General features: G+C 45.2%; 1 non-coding gene across 1 annotated transcript; it reads right to left on the bottom strand.

Moving 5' to 3' along the window:
• Positions 1–14,293: 14,293 nt before the first annotated feature.
• On the bottom strand, positions 14,294–14,366 carry trnak-cuu (transfer RNA lysine (anticodon CUU)). Its single transcript has one exon. It is a non-coding gene; the product is annotated as a tRNA-Lys (tRNA).
• Between the last annotated feature and the right edge of the window lie 308 nt (positions 14,367–14,674).

Below are 14,674 nucleotides of genomic sequence, written 5' to 3'. Positions count from 1 at the left end.
TCTCTCTCTCTCTCTCTCTCTCGCTCTGTCTCGCTCTGTCTCTGCCTCTCTCTCTGTCTCTCTCTCTCTGTCGCTGTCTCACTCTGTCTCACTGCCTTTATCTTTCCCTCTCTCTCTTTCCGTCTCTATTTCTCTCTCCATCTTTCCTTCGCTCTCTCTCTCTCTCTCACTCTCGCTCTGCCTCTCTCTCTCTGTATCTCTCTGTCTTCCCCAGCCATCTCTATCTCCCTCTCGCTCTCTCGCTCTCCGTTTCTGTTTCTCTCTCTCACTATCTTTCCTCACTCTCGATATATCTGTCTCTCTCTCCCTCTTGCTCTGTTTCTCTCTCTCTCTCTGTATCTCTCCATGTCTTTATCTTTGCCTTTCCCTCACTCTCTTTATCAATCTCTCTCTCTCTCTCTCACTCTGTATCTCTATCTCTCTCTCTCTCTCTCTCTCTCTCTCTCACTTTCAGTCTCTCTGTACATCTCTCCCTCTCTGTCTCTCTGTCTCTCTGAAGCTCTCCCAACACCACAGTGACAATGCACACACCGATCTTCAATCATCCATTTTACATTTGTTATTGGTCGCCATTTTATGTTAACACTGGGAGATTGTTTACAGAGACCGACGACTCTGTAATTTAACGTTAGCTTCTTAAAGGTGTACCTGCCCTGGGAGTGTTTGATGGCACAGTGTAGAGGGAGCTTTACTTTGTATCTAACTCCCTATAGCCACCGTGGGGGTGTTTGATGGGACAGTGTAGAGCGAGCTTTACTCTGTATGTAACCCCCTGTACCTGCCCTGGGAGTGTATGATGAGACAGTGTAGAGAGAGCTTTATTCTGTATCTAACCCCGTGCTGTACCTGCCAAGGGAGTGTTTAATGGGACAGTTTAGAGGGAGCTTTACTCTGTATCCAGTAACCTGTACCTGCCCTGGGAGTGTATAATGGGATAGTGTAGAGAGCGAGAGTGAGAGAGGAACAGACAGAGAGAGAGACTGACAGAGAGACAGGGAGACTGAAAGATAGAGCGAGAGAGAGGGACTCTGTATCTAACCCCGTGCTTTACCTGCCTGGGGAGGTGTGATGAGACAGTGTGGAGGGAGATTAAATGCCCAACTCTCTCTCTCCCTCTCTCTTTCTCTCTGTCAGTCTCTCTCTCTGTCTGTTCCTCTCTCTCGCTCTCTCTTCCAGTCTATATGTCTCTCTCCATCTGTGTATCTCTGTCCCTCTCTCCCTCTCTCGATCAGTCTCCCTGTCTCTCTCGCTTTCTGTATCTCTGTCCCTCTCTCTCTCTCTCTCTCGGTCTCTCTCTCTCTCTCTGTTTCTGTTTCACTCTATCCCTGTCTCTCTGCCTCTGTCACTCGCTCTCTCTCTGTCTCTCTCTCTCTCTCGCTCTGTATTTATCTTTGTGTCTCACTCTGTCTCTCTCTCCCTGTCTCTCTCTCTCTATCTCCCTCTGTCTGTCTATCTCTGTCTGCCTATCCCTGTCACTCTGTCTCTCTTTCCGTCTCGCTGTGTCGCTCTCTGTCTCTTTCTCTCTCACTCTGTCTCTCCCTCTCTCGCTCGCTATCTCGCTCTCCCGCGCTCTCTTACTGTCTGTCTCTCTCTCTCTGTCTCTATCTCTCTCTGTCACTGACTCTGTCTTCCTCTCTCTCTCTGTCTCCATCTCTTTCTCTCTCTCTCTATCTCTTTCTCTCTCTCCATCTCTCTCTCTCTCTGTCTTTCTGTCTCTCTCTTTCTCTGTCTCTCTCTCTCTCTCTCTCTGTCGCTCTCTCTATGTCTCTCTCTCTCTCTCTGTGCCTCTGTGCCTCTCTATATATCTCTGTCTCTATATCTCTCTCTGTGTCTATCTCTATCTTTCTCCCTCTCTCGCTCTCTGTCTCTCCCGGTCTCTCTCTCTGTCTGTATCTCTTTCCCTCTCGATATATCTCTGTCTCTCTCTATCTCTTTCGATCTGTTTCTAGCTCTCTCTCTCTCTCTCTCTCTCCTGCTCTCTCTCTCTTTCTGTCTCTCTCTCTCTCTATATCTCCGTCTCTCTGTCTTTCTCTGTCTTTCCCTCTGTCGCCCTGTCTCTCTCACTCTGCCGCTCTCTCTCTCTCTCTCTCTCTCTCTCTGTGTCTTTCTCTGCCTCGCGCTCTCTCCCTCTCTGTCTCTCTCTCTCTGCCCCTCCCTTTCATTCTCTGTCTTTCCCCCCTCTCTCTCTCTCTCTCCCTCTCCCTCTCTCTCTGTCGCTTCCCATCTCTGTTTCTCTCTCTATATATCTTTACCTCTCTCTCTGTCTATCTGTCTCTCTCTCCCTCTTGCTCTGTCTCTCTCTCTCTCTCTGTATCTCTCCATGTCTTTATCTTTCCATTTCGCTCTCTCTCTCGATCAATCTCTCTCTCTCTCTCTCTGTCTCTCTGTCACTCTGTCTTTTTCAGTCTCTCTGTATATCTCTCCCTCTCTCTTTCTCTCTCGCTGTCTCTCTGCAGCTCTCCCAGAACCACAGTGACAATGCACACACCGATCTTCAGCCATCCATTTTACATTTTTTCATGGTCGTCATTTTATGTTGACACTGGAGATTGATTACAGATACAGACTAATCCCTAATTTAAAGTTAGCTGCTTAAAGCTGTACCTGCCCTGGGAGTGTTTGAGAGGACAGTGTAGAGGTAACTTTACTCTGTATCTAACCCCCTGTACCTGCCCTGGCAGTGTTTGACGGGATAGTGTAGAGAGCGAGAGTGACGGAGGAACAGACAGAGAGAGAGATTAACAGAGAGACAGGAAGACTGAAAGAGAGAGCGAGAGAGAGAGGGACTCTGTATCTAACTCCGTGCTTTACCTGCCCGTGGAGGTTTGATGGGACAGTGTGGAGGGAGATTAAATGCCCAACTCTCTCTGTCCCTCTCGCTTTCTCTCTTTCCGTCTCTCTCTCTGTCTGTTGCTCTCTCTCTCTCGCTCTCTCTTTCAGTCTCCCTGTCTCTCTCCCTCTTTGTATCTCTGTCCCTCTCTCTCTCCTTGTCTCGTTCACTCGCTCTGTCTATCTCTGCCTCATTCTCCCTGTGTCTCTCTCTCTCTCTCTGTCCCTCTGTATCTCTCTCAGTCTTTCTGTCTCTCTGTCTCTGTGTGTCTCTCTCTCTCAGACTCTCTCTCTCTATGTCTCTTTCTCTGTTTCTCACTGTCTGTATCTCCCTCTCTCCCTCTGTCTCCCTTTGTCTCCCTCTGTCTCCCTCTGCTCCCTCTGTCTCCCTCTGTCCCTCTCTGTCTCGCTCTCTCTCTCTCTCTCTCTGTCTCTCGCTGACTTTCTCTGTCCAGGTCTCTCTCTCCCTGTCTCATTCCCTGTCTCTGTCTCCCTGTCTCTCGCTCCCTGTCTCTCTCTCCCTGACTCTCTATCTCTCACTCTCTATCTCTCACTCTCTATCTCTCACTCTCTATCTCTCATTCTGTCTCTCTCTGTCTCTTTCTGTCAATCTCTCTCTCTCCCTCTCTGTCTCTCTCTCTCCCTGTCTCTGGGTCTCTCATTCTCTGTCTCTCTCTGATTTTCTCTCCTTCTCTCTCCCTCTGTCTCTTTGTAACTATCCCAGAACCACAGTGACAATGCACACACCGATCTTCAGTCATCCATTTTACATTTGTTAATGGTCGCCATTTTATGTTAACACTGGGAGATTGATTACAGAGACCGACTTTTCCCTAATTTAACGTTAGCTGATTAAAGGTGTAACGGCCCTGCGAATGTTTGATGGCGCAGTGTAGAGGGAGCTTTACTCTCTATCTAACCCCTGTACCTGCACTGGGAGTGTTGGATGGGGCAGTGTAGAGGGAGCTTTACTCTGTATCTAATCCCCTGTACCTAACCTGGGAGTGTTTGATCGAACAGTGTAGAGGGAGCTGTACTCTGTATCTAACCCCGTGCTGTGCCTGTCCTGGGAGAGTTTGATGGGACAATGTAGAGGAAGCTTTACGCTGTGTCTAACGCGTACTGTACCTGCCCTGGGAGGCTTTGATGTGACTGTGTAGTGGTAGCTTTACTCTGTGTTTAACATTATTGTCCTTTTCAATCCACTTGTTTCACATCAAAACAAATGGTAACAGTGATCTGAATTTAACGCCACGTGATTCTTTGCAATCATCTTTAAATGATTGCGTAAAACCGCTCCGTATGCACCGAAAAACAGCTTTGATTCCAGGTCTCGGCGATAACTTTTGGAACACCATTTTTAAATTCAAAACCTTATAAAATTGACGAAATGCAGCCAACGTGCAAAAGTAAGAATTCTTTTCATCACCGTTAATTAGCTGATAACCTTCTTCAGAATGCAATAAATAAGAATATAATGACTGAGGAACAGTGGTATCTTCAATCATTCATTTTCTGTACATGTGATGAAGTTTTTTCCCTATCTCATTTACACGCTGTATGAGAATGGTTTAAAATTGTAACTGTTTATGACTCAGTTGTAAAACCATTGATTGTGTGTGTGCCGATTCTTTATAGGAGGAGCACTTGAGACCGACGTTCCAGTTCGATATCTGTATCAATAGAATCAATTTCCACCAGTTTCTTTAAACCCAATAACATAATTTATTTCTAGTGGGCTGGAGGGAGGAACATGATCCATGTAAATTTTTTTTAACGTTTTACTTGAATTGAATGCTCATAAAATATTGGAGTGGGAACTAACTGAACAATAGCACAGCTGGCAACATTTGAGGAACAGGTTCGTGCAGCCAAAACGCACAATGACAACCTGGGACTTTGCGACACTGAATATCCGGGGAAAAACAGTTGAAGACTTCGACTTTGGGCGGGGTCGAATCACCATCGTTTCAATTAACAGCCGAACGCGCTAACCCATTGCGCCACAGAGACTGATGGAAATATACGGTGCAAGACATCCAAAACCAGGGTGTCAGTCAGTTAAAGCTTCAGATTGCTCCGACCGTTATGGAACTTTTCCACTCTCAGTTGTACTTTTCCCAAATAAATGGAGCGAAATTCATAATGGATGCGTGGAAGCAATCTGATCCCGCACACTGCAGACATTTCCATGTCACCACCAACCAGCTCTCTCGCAACCGGTGTGATCTACCTTCCAGCCTTCCGGTGCCTTTTCTGTGACAAAGTATTCTGATTGTCCTGAAGCCGGTATTAGGTTTTAATTCATTTTCATCTCCTGACTGCGGACATTCCTGTGATTAAACGGGAACTAAATGCTTACAGGGACAGTTGGATTCACCGTTTCTTTGCTTGGTGAAATTTCAAAGATTGAAAGCGACGCACTTCAACCCCAAACCTCCCGTGAGATTGAAGCCCAGTTGCTGTTTCAAGCTTGAATGCTGGAATAAGCAGAACTTATTCAGAGAAAGTCCAAATCCCTGAGACGCCTGATTATTTGCACCAAACTCCTTTGCAAAGAGTTGAGGTTCATGTTTGGTGATCTGGGCACATCTTTCCCCAAATTACAACACTTCAAACATAACTCAACGGCTGTAAAGCACTTTGGGCGTCATGAGTTCATGAAAGGCACTGCAGAAATGCAAGTCCTTCTTTGCAAATGTTTGATGCAAATTCAAAATTTGTGAGCAATACAAGGGCTCCTCTGGGACCCCTCGTAAATTACAATTCACAACTCCGAACGGAGAATAAGAGCCCTAGAACAATGAGCCAACTGTTTGACAAACGTTAAGATAAGGTGCAACCATGATAAAATCATTTTTTACTGTGACGCTATTCAGGACATAAGAACTTAAGAACTAGGAGCAGGGGTAGTCCATATGGCCCCTTGAGTCTGCTCCGCCATTTAATATGATCATGGCTGATCCGATCATGGATCCAAGTCCACCTCCCTGCCCTTTCCCCAGAAGCCTTATTCCCTTATCAGTTCAGAAGCTATCTCTTTCTTAAATTTATTTAATGTTGTGGCTTTCTCAGCTCTCTGAGGCAGTGACTTCAACAGATTTATAAGCCTCTGAGAGAATAAATTCCTCCTCATCACAGATTTAAATGGGCGGCCCCTTATTCTGAGATTATGCCCCCTAGTTCGAGTCTCCCCGATCAGTGGAACCATCCTCTCGGCATCCACCTGGTCAAGCTCCCTCATTACCTTATACATTTCGATAATATCACCTCTCATTCTTCTGAATTCCAATGAGTAGAGGCCCCACCTACTCAACCTTTCCTCATAAGTCAAGCCCCTCATCTCCGGAGTCAACCCAGTGAACCTTCCCTGAACTGCCTCCAAAGCAAGTATATCCTTTGGTAAATATTGTAAGTGTTTGTGATTCTCGCCCAATAGCCAGACAGACGGTTTGAATCGCCCCTACCTTACGAAAGTTCTAGATCCGGGAATTATTAATCAGAGTGTAAATTAAATGAGTCACGGAAAGAATGCTTCGGTGATAAATCATCGTATAATTTTTGTTCTAGCATACACTGGCTAAAACATCCTCTACTAAACGAAATCATTGCCTCTGTGTAGAATAAAATCCAGGTTACAAACAACATACATACAGTACAGAAATGAGACCGAGTAACACGCAGTAATTCCCTGGTGGATTCTAACCCCACCCCTACCAATTAATTACCCTACCCCAGAATAGCCCAGAAAAGCATCACTTCTGAGTAAACCCTGAGCCCTTACCCAGCTGGCCTGGGATATCTGGTTACTGGCTTGGGACACTCGCGAACATGTTCACCACCAAACGCAGCCCGTTTCCTTGCTCAGCTCAGCTGTGGGAAGTCACTGCCTGGTCTTCAGTCTCGGTGGCTTCTTCTGCAGTACTGCTGCCCCTTCCTCTGGTACATCGATCGGTGGAGCGAGAGCGAGAGCGAGAGAGAGCTCTCTCTGGACACAAGCTGCAAGCTGCAAGCTCCAAGCTTCACACCAAGCTCAAAGCAAAAAATAAAGTGGAAAGGTCCCTGTCTTTCTGGGAGTCTTGCTACCCCTATCTTTCACGCCACTCTTTAAAACCCCTTTGTTTCTAAGCATGGGTATTTAGTCAGTGATGGGCCATCCCACCCATGCATTGGGCTGATGGCCCTTCGACTGGGCATCTCTCTGAGCCTTTGTGTTGGGAAAGACCCAGCTCCTCCTTGGCTGGCCAGGCTGGTGGGTTCATTGTTCTGTGTCTCCTTCTGAGATGAAGGTGAGAAGTGCTTTTACAAATTAGAGTGGCTTTGTCAGTGGCCCCCCTTCCTGGCTGACAGCTCTTTTGTCAACGGATGACTGACAGGTCTTTTGTCAATGGATGACTGAATGGTCTTTTGTCCCAGCTCACTGCCATGCTGTCTCTGTAGTTTTAACAAAACCAGCTTTTTCACATATCTGCGCAGGATGACCCCAGCATAGGGAAAATAGTCTCTGAAAAATAAAATCCACAAAATATTCTCGACTGAGTCCATTCCTAAAACAGAAACTTTGCGATCTCTTTATTACGCTCTGCTAATTATCGATCTTGCCACGTAAAAAGTGCGTTGGCATTGCAATGCATTAATTTAAAATTAATGAAAAGAAAATGCAACTTTTTGTCGAGTGCAAAACATGCAGTGCCTGCATTTCAAAAAGCATTGCTTTTATTCATCCTACGGAATGCATGTTGCACAGATAATCTCAGCACACATTGTGCAGGCAAAGGCAGCATTCGACAACGAAGTGATTTCTCCTCCGCTGATTTGCAGCAGATAACTGAAGGTTGAGCACACAATTTGAGAACTCGACTTGTCGATCAAGCATCAGTGACAAAGTCAAGAAAACTGACCACCAGCACCAGGTGCATTTCACTTCTTTGTCCTAAATTTTCAGCAGCTGGGACAACATGAACTTCAATTACACTGAAATTTGAACTCAGATCACTGGATTCAAAGTCCAGAGTGCTCACCATTACACCATGGAAACAAGCATGCCAAAACATTTGAAACATTATTCGTCACAGACAAGGCACCGGAAGGCTGGATGGTAGATTACACCGGTTGCGGCAGAGCTGGTTGTCGGTGACATGGGAGTGTCTGCAGAGTGCGGGACCGGACTGCTTCCACACATCCACGATCAATGTCCCACACTTTACTTGGGAAAAGTAGAACTGAGAGCGGACGAGTTCCATCCCGGTCGGAGCAATCTGAAGCTTTAACTGACTGACACCCTGGTTTTGGATGTCTTGCAGTGAGTATCTGTGTCGCAATGGTTTAGAGCATTTGGTTGGTAACTGAACGGTGGGTGGTTCAACACCACATACGGGCGAAGCCTTCAACAGTTTTCCCCCGAGGTTTCAGTGCCGCACAGTTCTAGGTTGTCATTGAGCATTTTGGCTGCACGAAAATATTCCACAAATATTGCCAGCTGTGCTGTTATCCAGTGAGTTCCCACTCCAATACTTTTATGAGAATTCAGCTCAAGTAAAGCGATGACAATTTTTTTACATGGATCCTGTTCCTCCATCCAGCCCACTCAATATAAATTAATATATTGGGTTTAAAGAAACTGGGAAAATTGATTCTAATGATACATAAAAAGACCTGGAACTTCGGACTCAAGTGCACCTCCTATCAAGAATAGACGCACACAAAATAAATGGTTTTACAACTGAGTCATGGGCACTTACAATTTTAAACCTTTCTCATACAGCGTATAAATGAGATAGGGTAAAAATTCATCTCATCAAGCATTACGATGCAGCGATGCAGCAATGCAGCGTTCCCTAGTGGTCCAGTGATTAGGATTCGGCGCTCTCACCGCCGCAGCACAAGGTCGATTTCCGGCCAGGGAAATTGCACTTCCATCAAAATTAAAACCTTATAATAAAGAGTTGCATGCATCTAATGTGGAAAAAGAAGATTCATTGATTTAAACATCATTAATTAATCCATTGTAGAACTTAAATCATTTATTTCGCCCTGAGTACGCGAGGAAATGTTCCCCTATCCCATTGCATTTTAGGAACAATGTCCAGCCCCGGTATCTCCAACTGTGAAAGTCGGAAACTGCTGGAAATACACAACAGGACGGGACGCGTTTGACAAAAAATTAACCCGAGGTTACAGAATCTCCTCCTTCCCCTTCCATTTGCGGGACACTAGTTCCCCTTTCATTTTACAGACTGACTGAGTTCACTAACCGCGGGGAGAGAGTAGGTGCCTCCGCTGCCCCACTGTGCTAACATGGAAGATAACACGATGGGGATGTCGGGTGGTGGGTGTGGATCAGTGACATGTTTGTGTAAAGGCAGTGGAGCAGAAGGATTGATCGCTGTCAGTGAGGGACAGAAGTTGTTTAAGGCGAGCCAACACATTCCCGATCAGCACAGAAGGCAATCACTGGTCAGCTGCCCTCTGCTGTACTTCTGGTCAGAGCGGTTTCCGCAGTGCGGCCATTATCACGTTTGCTTTCCACGCGAAAGTTCCCATGCAGGACGATTATGTTTAAACACATAAAATAAGGCCGGTGAATAACTACAGAAAAAAAAGCAGAGGGATACAGACAAGAGGAAGAGAGAAGGTGAAATACTATCGCCACGCAGAACTAATGCAGAAGCCACTCTGCTGCACTCAGGGTGGCCACACGCAGCCTGGATACACTAACGTCCCAACAGCTCATTGACTGTCGGAGTGGGACCGTGCGGCGCTTCAGAAGACAGGTCGAAAAAGCAGTCACTGATTCGGTCTCATGTGCTGCTTCTGCCAAGAATAGCTACACACAAAAAATGCTTTTATAAAAGTTACAACTTATCTCCAGGTTTGTCAAAATGTGAGCTCGTTGTTCAAGGGGTGTGATTCTCATTTCTGGATTGTTAATTGAAATTTGTGAGAGATTCCGGTCGAGCCCATTATTCTGCCGCGAATTTTGAAAATGCATAGAACTTTTGCAATGGAGGAACTGCTTTTCTGCAGCGTCTCTCAGGAACTCATGACGCTCCAAAGCGCTTTATAGCCGTTGAGTCATGTTTAAAATGTTGTAGTGTGGGGAAAAATGTGCCCAAATGAACCCACACGAACATCAACTCTTTGCGAAGGAGTTCGGCGCAAATAATCAGGTGCCTCAGGGACTTGGACTGTCTTTGAATGAGTTCTCCTTGTACGTGCATTCAAGCTTGAAACAGCAACTGGGCTTCCATCGCACGGGAGCAGCGTGTTGTCGTGAGCGAGTTGGTGACGAGGTTTTGGGTTGATGTGTGCCGCTGAAATGTGTGACGAAGATATAATGAATCCAACTGTCCCTGTAAGCTATTTGTTCGGTTTAATCACAGGAATATCTGCAGTCAGGAGCTGAAAAGGAATTGAAACATAAGACCGTCTTCTGGACAATCAGTATACTTTGTCACAGACAAGGCACTGGAAGGCTTGAAGGTAGATCACACCGGTTGCGGGAGCGCTGGTTGGTGGTGACATGGAAGTATCTGCAGTTTGCGGGACATGACTGCCTCCACACATCCACAATGAATGTCCCTCCATTTATTTGGGGAAAGTACAACTGAGAGTGGACAAGTTCCATCCTGGTCGGAGCAATCTGTAGCTTCAACTGAGTGACACCGTGGTTTGGGATGTCTTTCAATGTACGTTTAAGTTAGTCTCTGTGGTGCAATGGGTTCGTGTGTTCGGCTGTTAAACGAAAAGTTGTTGCTTTGAGTCTAACCAGGGACGAAGTTTTTAACTATTTTTTTCCCCGCGGATTCGGTGCCGCACAGTTCAGGTTGTTATTGTGCGTTTTGGTTGCACAAATATATTCCGTAAACATTGCCAGCTGTGCTGTTATCAAGTGAGTTCCCACTCCAATACTTTTATGAACATTCAGTTCATGTAAAAACAATTTTTTACATGGATCATTTTCCTCCATCCAGTCCACCAGAAATAAATTACGTTATTGGGTTTAAAGGAACTGGTGGAAATTGTATGAACTATCGTTATGGCTTTGCTCAGATACTGAGTTTCAACAGTCAACAGTTTTCTAAGGATTACATCATGGCCAATGCCAAGTAAAAAAGTCTTTCAGTATTCGATTTGGAATCCGTCAAATTTGCAATGTCCTGCGAGGCGCCTTAATTCAGCGACATATCTCGCCACTTCCTGGCCCTCCGACCGTTGGCACGTGTAGAACCGATACCTCGCCATCAGGACGCTTTCCTTAGGATTTAGATGCTCCCGGACCAGCGTACACAATTCTTCATAGGATTTAGTTGTTGATTTCACCAGAGCTCAAAGATTCTTCATGCGGCCATAGGTTGCTGTCCCACAGGCGGTGAGGAGAATCGCCCTTCATTTGGCAGCGTTCACGTTCCCTTTCAGCTCGTTGGCCACGAAGTATGTATCGAGTCTCTCCACGAAGGGTTCGCAATCGTACACTTCTGAGAACTTCTCCAGGATATCACCTGTTCCATGCATTTTTGAGTGGTTGTTCATTGTCTCGCCGCCAATTGATATGCTCATAATAAAGGATGAAACTGAGTACTTTGAACAATGAATAAGTGTGACATTAGCTCCTTTAATAAGACTCCAGAGCGCAAGTACAGCATGGGTGGCCTGCTTATATACCGTGCTCCCAAGGGATGCTGGGATCACTTGGGACCCCACCAGATAGGCCCTCTGGTGGTTGTGTGATACAGGTTGCCAAGGGTTAAATACATAACACAAGGTGTATGCAGAAATCAACCATCAAAAGCCCTGTCATTAACCACAGGGGTTACCGGCAATTTTCTGATCGCAAAGAGTTTTCAGTCTTGTTCTTAAAATTGCAGTCGTGGAAATTGGGGAGTTTAATGATTTTAAAAAGAGAACATTGTTGTTTGGTGCAGTTCCGGTCAGACAAATGTTTGTGAAAGGAACTTTTTGCAGAGTGACGGATTGAACATTTCAGCTTATTGCTGAACACTTCTCTCTGGGCATTGAGCTAAGCAGCAGTTGCTGCAGTGCATTGGTTATCACATTTCCCTCACACGTGAAAAGTTCCTGGTTCAAGCATGGGCAGGAACATTATTTCTCAAGCAAAACGTTTCTGCAATAAAATTGAAGAAAAGTTGTTTTGGATACCTTGTTGCATGAGCAATTAACATTTAAAACCAGTTTCCTCAAATACAGAGTGTGTAAAATCAGATAGGAGATAAAACTTCATCAAGGATTAAAGTTTCATTCATTATTGAATTTTCAAATGTCTCTATTCGCATTTCTTTCATTCAGTGAAACAACACGATCGGTTTATACCAGCAGCTCTAAGCTGCATTTGAAACACGCAAACAACTTATTAATTATTCGCTCTTCCCCAGTTCCAGTGCTCAGAGGGTTATTTTCCATCCCTGGGATAGAAACTACCTCGGACCCGGGCCAAGCTCCCCTTGCACCGAGCACAGTCTCAGGAAAAAGCCGGGGGAGAGGATATCCCGGTCACTGGGCCTTCCAGCAACACTGAACAAGCACTCGGTCTGAAACTTTCCAGAATAATAACTTGCAACTTCAGCATCGAACAGTAAGGATGGTCGAGCGATCTCAGGCGCTGCTTCCATTATTTGATTAAATTATCACCTCTCCCTCAGTTCGCATTTTTATCAGCGTGCAAAAGAAGATCATGGGTACATTAATGATGTTTTCCTGATAAAGCAACATAAAATTTTCAGGAAAAGTAGCGCCCAACTTTGGGGCTCTATCCCACGACCATGCAAGTAAAACACTCATGCTCTACCGACTGAGGTAGCCGGGCTTCGCAAGATCTAACCTGTGAATCCCCGACAGAATATTCTCCGTTTCAATGAGATCACCTCTCATTCTTCTAAACTCCAGAGAGTATCGGCATATTCTGCATAATCTCTCACCATAGCACAGTCCTCTCATCCCAGTAATCATCTGGTGAACCTCTGTTGTACCACCTCCAAGGCAAGTGTATCCTTCCTCAGATAAGGAGATCAAAACTGTGTGCAGTCCTCCAGGTGTGGTCACACCAGGGCCCTGTTCAATTGTAACAAGACTTCCTTACTCTTGTACTGTGGGCTATATATTCGGTACTATGTGCCGAATATCCTGTTTTTCTGTTGATTCTCCGGTTGGATAAAAAGTTATTAAAATGTGAAAGTCGCTCAGCAAACGTATTTGTATTTGCTTCAGTCTGCAATATATGTGGATTGATTAATGATGATTGAAACAATTATTCAGTATTTCACAGACTTGAAATATTTTTGTCAACTTGTTCTCTTAAAAAGCTTTTCCTAACGAGGAATCGAAGCCAGGTCACAGCAGTGAAAGCACTAAAGCCTCACCAACAGACTACTCGGGAACACTGTTTGCATTTTCTGCGATCGCTTTTAATATAGTCAGCTTACAATCACAGCTGAGAATTGTGCGGTAACACGGCGTGTAACAGGATTTGCTGCACGCAATCCAAAGCCCTTTCATTAAACACAGGAGGTTCCTGCAATTTTCTGATCGAAAAAGCTTTTAGTCTTCATCCTTAAAATTGCAAATGTGGAAATTGGGGAGTTTAATGAATTTGAAAGGAGAACATTATTGTTTGGTGAAGTTCTGGCCAGAGATATGTTTGTGAAAGGACCATTTTGCAGAGAGAGGCATTGAGCATTTCAGCTTGTTGCTGAACACCTCTCTCTGGGCACTGAGCTAAGTAGCAGTGTCTGTCGTCTTGTGGTTATCACATTTCCGTCACACGTGAAAGGTTTCCGGTTCAAGCCTGCGCTGAAACATTATATCTCAAGCAAAAACTTGTCTGCAATAAAATTGAATACAAGCTGTTTTGGATACCTTGTTCCATGAGCAACGAACATTTAAAACCAGTCTCCTCAAATACAGATTGTGTAAAGTCAGATCGGGGATAAAACTTCATCAAGGATTAAAGTTTCATGAATTATTAAAGTTTAGTTATTGAAGTTTTGACTGTCCCTGTTAGCATTGTTTCTCAGAATGAAAGAAATGCTATCGGTTTATACCAGCAGATCTAAGCTGCATTTGAAACCGACAAACAACTAGTTAATTATTCGCTCTTCCCCAGTTCCAGAGCTCAGAGGTTTATTGTCCATCCCAGGGATGCAAGCAACCTCAGAGCTGGGCCAAAGCTCGCCGTGCACCGAGCAGAGCTCAAGAAAACCCCGGGGGTGAGGATACCCCGGTCACTGGGCCTTCCAGCAAACCTGAACAAGCGCCCAGTCTTAAATTTTCCAGAGCAATAACGTTTAACTGAAGCATCTAACAGTACGGACGGCCGAGCGGTCTGAGGCGCTGCTTTCATTATTTGATTAAATTATCAACATCCCTGAGTTCGCATTTTTATCATTGTGCAAAAGAAGATCATGGGTTCATTAATTATATTTACCCGCGAAAGCAACATAAAAGTAATCGCCCAACGTGGGGCTCGAACCCACGACCCTGAGATTAAGAGTCTCATGCTCGAGCGACTGAGCTAGCCGGGCTTTGTAGCATCCAGCCAGTCGATCCCCTTCAGAATATTGTCCGTTTCAATGAGATCACGTCTCTTTCTTCCAAACTCCAGAGAGCATCGGCCCATTCGACACAATCTCTCACCAAAGGACCGTCCACTCATCCCAGGAATCAATCCGGTGAACCTCCGTTGTACCACCTCCAAGGCAAGTGTATACCTTCCTCAGATAAGGAGACCAAAACTGTGCGCAGTACTGCAGGTGTGGTCTCACCAGGGCCCTGTACAATTGTAGCAAGACTTCCTTACTCTAGTACTATGGGCGATATATGAAATGCTATT

This window comes from Pristiophorus japonicus, unplaced genomic scaffold, assembly GCF_044704955.1.
Source record: "Pristiophorus japonicus isolate sPriJap1 unplaced genomic scaffold, sPriJap1.hap1 HAP1_SCAFFOLD_73, whole genome shotgun sequence".
NCBI classification, from domain to species: domain Eukaryota; kingdom Metazoa; phylum Chordata; class Chondrichthyes; family Pristiophoridae; genus Pristiophorus; species Pristiophorus japonicus.
This window is presented reverse-complemented; position numbering and strand designations above follow the sequence as displayed.